Source organism: Egretta garzetta, unplaced genomic scaffold (assembly GCF_000687185.1).
Source record: "Egretta garzetta isolate BGI_Z169 unplaced genomic scaffold, ASM68718v1 scaffold351, whole genome shotgun sequence".
Classification (NCBI taxonomy): Eukaryota; Metazoa; Chordata; class Aves; order Pelecaniformes; family Ardeidae; genus Egretta; species Egretta garzetta.
Window position 1 is genome coordinate 478,560 of NW_009258489.1, and position 6,135 is coordinate 484,694.

Here is a 6,135-nt window from a genome sequence, read left to right on the forward strand (position 1 = left end):
ATAAATGCAGCAAATCCATTCCTGTCCAGCAGAAGCCATGTAGATCCCAGGGCTGGGTGAAGGCAATTCCATTAGGTTGGTAGGTACCCAAAGGATGTGCCTAGCCAGATTAAGGAAGAACCCGAAACTTGACTCTGAAGGACGCCAGGGAGTCAGAGAGCCTTTTCTGGCACTACCTCAAATGTTGGCATTTGCCAGCCACGCTCCAATTTCAGAATTTTCTTTCATCTCTTCATTCACAAATGAACCAAAAGGAAGGGACAAAAAACTCAGTTGTTAATGTATTAACTGCTGCATATAGGAAATAGTAGCATTTCTTATAATTCTGTTGCAATTTCCTCATACCTCCCAAGGCTGCGGCAGCATAGACTGAGAGTCGCATTATGGGAAGTAGTAAAGATGTGCAATTCTGCCCAGAGATAGCCATCATGACACAAAGATTTCTTAAGCCGTACGTTACATTTCTAGAGCAAAAATCAGATGTGTGATACGCCTGGTTGTGTTAAGCAGTCTGGAGGCTATGAAATTGTTAGTTCACTGTTTAAAGGACATCCTCGTGAATGTGAGGGCCTCTAAAGTAGCTGAAAGACTATAATAACATAATATATTGTATTTATTTATATTTATATTTATATTTATATTTATATTTATATTTATATTTATATAATATATTTTAAAATACTTAAAGAAAACCTAGTATGTGAGAAAATTCAAACATATGAAAACAAAGGTAGGTAAAGAACACAAAATTTAGAATAGAGAAGTGCAGACAGTAGTTACGGGGCCACTGGATGCCCTTCCTACACATCACCTCTTCACTCCTCTAAAGCTACCAATGTGAAACTTTCTGTTACCAATTGCTCAGGAGCTGGAAAATTAGGTGCTACCTGGGAGCATGTGAGGTGTTACTGGGTTACTCCTTGAAGAAGGCTGTGAACTCATGGGTACTACAGCAGAAAACATTCAAAGCCCAGAAGAAATAAGAGAAACAGAAGAAAAATCTACTGACAGCTTCCACCAAGGTTTTTAAGATAGCAATCTTAAAACCACTCCATTTTAGTTGCATTAGAGGCAGTAGAGCTGTAATGACACACGTGTCTGTATGACAACAGACTTTCACAGATGCTGTGAAAGTCAGACAGATATATTAGCAAACTGAATTTTTGCCAGAGTAAGTTATATCAGTTGTCTGAAAAATTATAAGCTGTACTAGGAAAGAATTTTAACAAATTGTACTAGAAAGCTTTTGATACAGTTTGTTTAGATTCCTGATGAAAAAATGAGAGTAAACACACTCCAACCTCACATCCACAATGACACAAGTTTCTCTTGGGTTTCACAGATCCCAAACCTCTGTGCAGATGTACAAACACTGACTGACCGAGTTCCGCAAGAGCACTTGTCTAACCCTAACTCTGAAGGAATCAAGCCCAAAAAGGTTTTCCAAACAGTTAATTTTGACAAATTAATGTCAAATCGATGTTAAAGAGATTATCAGACTGCATACTCCATTCCATAATTATAAAGCTGGACAAAACAAAGGGTTTCAATTAGTTTGAGCTAGTATCCATATTCAAGACATTTACATTCCATTTCCAGGAGAACAACTCCAATATCAAGTGTCCACAAATCTTCAAGAAATGCAATGTATTCAATGCGAGAACATGGAAGTAACGAAGTCCATAAAATGCTAGCCCAGACTGCTCTCTTCCATGCTGCCTTCTGGCACACAGACAGAATATGCTTCTGCATGAAAGACTACATTATTTAATATAGTGGTAAAAGCATTCCTCTTGCTTAGAAAATATATACCTGTTTTAAAAAATAAAGTGGCTCAGAGCACGAAATACCACAGACCAGTAAACCAAGTATTGATGTGATTACATTATTCGTTGGTTGGGCAGGTGCGACTTTGAAACAAGTCTAAAAAGAATATGTATTTCCAATTACTTATCTTGGAGTAAAGAAATATTGGGGGTTATTTTTAGAAAACCAAGACTGGGATCAAGCTTTAAAGATTTAAAAACCCTCCCCACTGATTCACTAAGTAACCTTGGAAAGCCTTTAACATCTTCCAGCACCCAAGTTTCCCATGATATGAAGTGCGGACAACTCCTCCACCATCAGAGAAGGCAAGGAAGTCATTATTTAGCCTTTGTATGCAGTTTGATCTCCATGCATTTTACAGTGTGCCAGGTTATTTTCAATGCATCCTGCAATGGATGTAAACCAAATGATCATAACTCATAGAGAAAGCACTACTTTTTGCTTATTAGAAGACCCAGCTTTACAGTCATGACCTCCAGAAGCAGAAGTATTATATTTATGCCTTCTCCTATGTTTTTCTAACACAGAACACTACCATATAATTAAAAAGGAATGTTTACCAAAAAATGTGCATTATCCATTGCTGGTTCAAAATATTTATGATCAAATGTTCTAAAAATGGGACTATTCATACCACAAGACTGGTATGTTTCACAAAGTCCAACAGAAGATCAGTTTTGTAAGTAGAAAAAAATCTGAAAACATTGTATGTGGGGAGTTCTTTAACTGAAACGTAGTAATTTCAGGAGGATGCAGAGGTGTAATACAGTCATCGCAGTGTAATTTTAATATCTCACTTGCACAAGTGACATATTACTATATAATATGGCTTATATATAATATGGATTATAACTCCATATTCTGGCACATCTGAAGAAACAGGTTTTTGCACAATTTTTCTACTCTTGTTTCTCAGTTACCCCAATAAAGTAGCTCTGTGCACCAGGTAGGTGCCTTCAGATATGTAGAGAACAGGTTTGTTTCCACTGATGTTTCATGTCTCTAACTGGAATACACAAATCAGTGTATTCTATTTACTGCCATCAGAAATTTCCATCTCCATCTACTCAACAAAATTAGGGGTGCAACAGCTTCTTTGTTAAATTGCTTTCTCCAGCTCTGCTTGATCCAGAATAGGGCTAGATCTCCCTTTTGCTGGTGAACGAATATATTCTCAGGTTAATCGTCTTCCCTCTCTGCAAGTAAAAGGAATGCTGATTGCAAGGGAAGGGCAGAGGACAACTCCAAGAGCATCCCTTCTTGCAGAGGACTTCATATGAAGTTTGCTGAAAGTATCTTTCAGCAAAGAAGACAAGAATGAGGAGGAACTATATTTGAAGTACTATCTCTCAAATTCCTACACAACTGTCCTGGTTTCAGCTGGGATAAAGTTGGGGTTTGGTTGTTTTTTGGTTTTTTCCCTACTAGCTGGCATAGCCCTGTGTTTTGGATTTAGTATGAGAATAATGTTGATAACACATTGATATTTTACTTGTTGCTAAGTCATGCTTACACCAGTCAAGGACTTTTCAGCTTCTCATGTCCTGCCAGTGAGAAGCTGTGAGGGGGCACAGCCAGGACAGCTAACCCAAACTGGCCAAAGGGGTATTTCATACCATGTGACATCATGCTCAATATATAAACCAGGGGGAGTCGGCCAGGGGCATACCACTGCTTGGGGATGGGATGGGCATCGGTCGGCGGGTGGTGAGCAGTAACATTGTGCATCACTTATTTTGTATATTCTACTATTATTATTATTTTCTCTTCCTTTTTTGTGCTATTATACGGTCTTTAACTCAACCCACAAACTTTACTTTTTTTTTCCCCAATTCTCTCCATCCCACTGGGAGAGGGGGAGTGAATGAACGGCTGTGTGGCATTCAGCTGCCTGCCGGGTTAAACCACAACAGTCCTTTTTGACACCCAACGTAGAGCATGAAGGATTCGAGATGATGACAGATCTGACCAGAGTGTGTTAAAACAAATTTGTGATAAGCATTCAATGTATTAGTCTAATAGTCGCTGGTCATGGTGTTGATTCATTTGCTCTCAGAGTTGTTGTCCTTGTTCTCAAAGTTGTGCTATGTATAATCTTACCTGCCGTATGCACTCCCTGTGGTGCTGGTTATCACCTCTGAGAGCTGGATTCAAGTTATCGCTTTGCTGTACTGTGTAACACTGGCATAGGGTATGATAAAATTGTTGGGTCATGAGCATGCACTCGGCACTGCCATCAACCCTGTACTTCAGGAGCCATCTCTTGGAAACTATTAATAATTACACTTTTTACCTCTTCTCAGAGAACCAATCTATGGGGAGGGACAGAGAGGGACAATTTCCCTTGCTCCTTCACCTTCCCTTTCTCCTCCAGGCTAGTTACAACAGCTCTTGAGAATTTTGAATATCCCTGGGATGTTCAAACCAGCATGGTCCTATTGCTATGTCTCCTGCATGTGGTTCAGTTCTTGTTTAGGGTTAAACAACTATCCAAGAATACCATCCAGAGATCTTCCCCTGCAATGGGCACTGCAGCTACTCCAACCCTGGCAACGGGCACTGCAGCTGAACCAGAGAACCAACCTGTGCTGGTATCAGTCGCCCCTATACACAAGAAGAAATACACAAGAAGATCAGCTCATTTAGTAAGGGATAAAGGTGGACCAGGGCCAGTGATGCTAATTGCTAGATAATACTGTATATCATCACTTCTATGGTGGCCATATGCCATGTCAATGGTATTACAGTAAAAATCAGATCAGCTCATTTAGTAAGGGATAAAGGTGGACCAGGGCCATCACAAGTACAGGAGGAGGAAGAGGTAGAACCCACAAATGACATGGCAACCACCCAATCCCTATCCTTGAGTGAGCTGCGAGATATGCAAAAAGATTTCAGCCATCATCCAGGTGAGCACATTATCAGCCGGCTGCTCCGATGCTGGGATAATGGGGCCAGTAGCCTGGAGTTGGAGGGTAGGAAAGCCAGGCACCTGGGACCCCTTTCTAGGGAAGGGGGCATTGACAAAGCACTTGGAAAAGGGGCACAAGCCCTCAGCCTCTGGAGGCAACTCCTGTCAGGCGTGAAGGAAAGGTATCTCTTCAAGGAAGATGTCATATATCACCCAGGCAAGTGGACAACCATGAGTGTGTATACATCAAAAGACCGGAAAAGCGGTGGTGATTAATTGGGATGTACTGGAAGTGTGGGATCTGGGCATGACATAGATGGTACAGAATAACGGGTGGATACTGTCCTGATTTTGGCTGGGACAAAGACCCCGATGAAGTCAAGCGCACACGACCCATGTGGAGGACGTTTCTATGGACCACACCATCATCGCATGTAAACTTATTGGCAGTCATAGAATCATAGAATGTTTTGGGTTGGGAGGGACCCCTAGAGGTCAAGGTCACCAGTCAAGGACTTTTCAGCTTCTCATGTCTTGCCAGTGAGAAGCTGTGAGGGGGCACAGCCAGGAAAGCTGACCCAAACTGGCCAAAGGGGTATTCCATACCATATGACATCATGCTCAGTATATAAACTGGAGGGAGTCAGCCAGGGGTGACCATTGCTCAGGAACTGGCTGGGCCTTGGTCAGCGAGTGGTGAGCACTGGCATTGTGCATCACTTATTCTGAATATTCTTTTAGCATTATTATTACTATTAGTATTATTACTACCTACTATTTTTATTATTTTACCATCCTTTTCTGTCCTATTAAACTGTCATTATCTCAACCCATCAATTTTGCTTTTTTTTTTTTTTTTTTTGCTTTTCCAATTCTCTCCCTCATCCCACCGGGGAAGGAAGGAGTGAGCGAGCGGCTGTATGGTGTTCAGCTGCCTGCCGGGTTAAACCACAACAGTTACTCGTAACAATAATGTGAAACAGCAGGTCCCTAACACTGCTTTTGCGTATTTTATAAAACTATGTGCCTGTGGCACTTCAGGAAAGTAAAGACAGATATTATAGGTGCCTATAAATTAAAGTCATATTGCAACACAAAAGACATTCAATAACCACTTTCACTGAGCCCTCTCCCATTGCCTTAGAAAACAAAGAAAAATAGATGCAAGTAGTTCCTCTCCTCATGCAAAAACTAACACTGAACCACTCCCTGCTTTACAAACATTTTTTTTCTGATTAGTTCAGCCAGAGCACACCCAAACTGCAGCCACGCTCTCCCCGGCAGCATGACCTCTCACAACCTTCCTGGTAGGCTTATGCAACCGGGAAACCAAAAGCAATTCTGTGTAACTTGGCTAATTTCAACCCATCGGCCCACTTTAAATTAAAAACAAATAA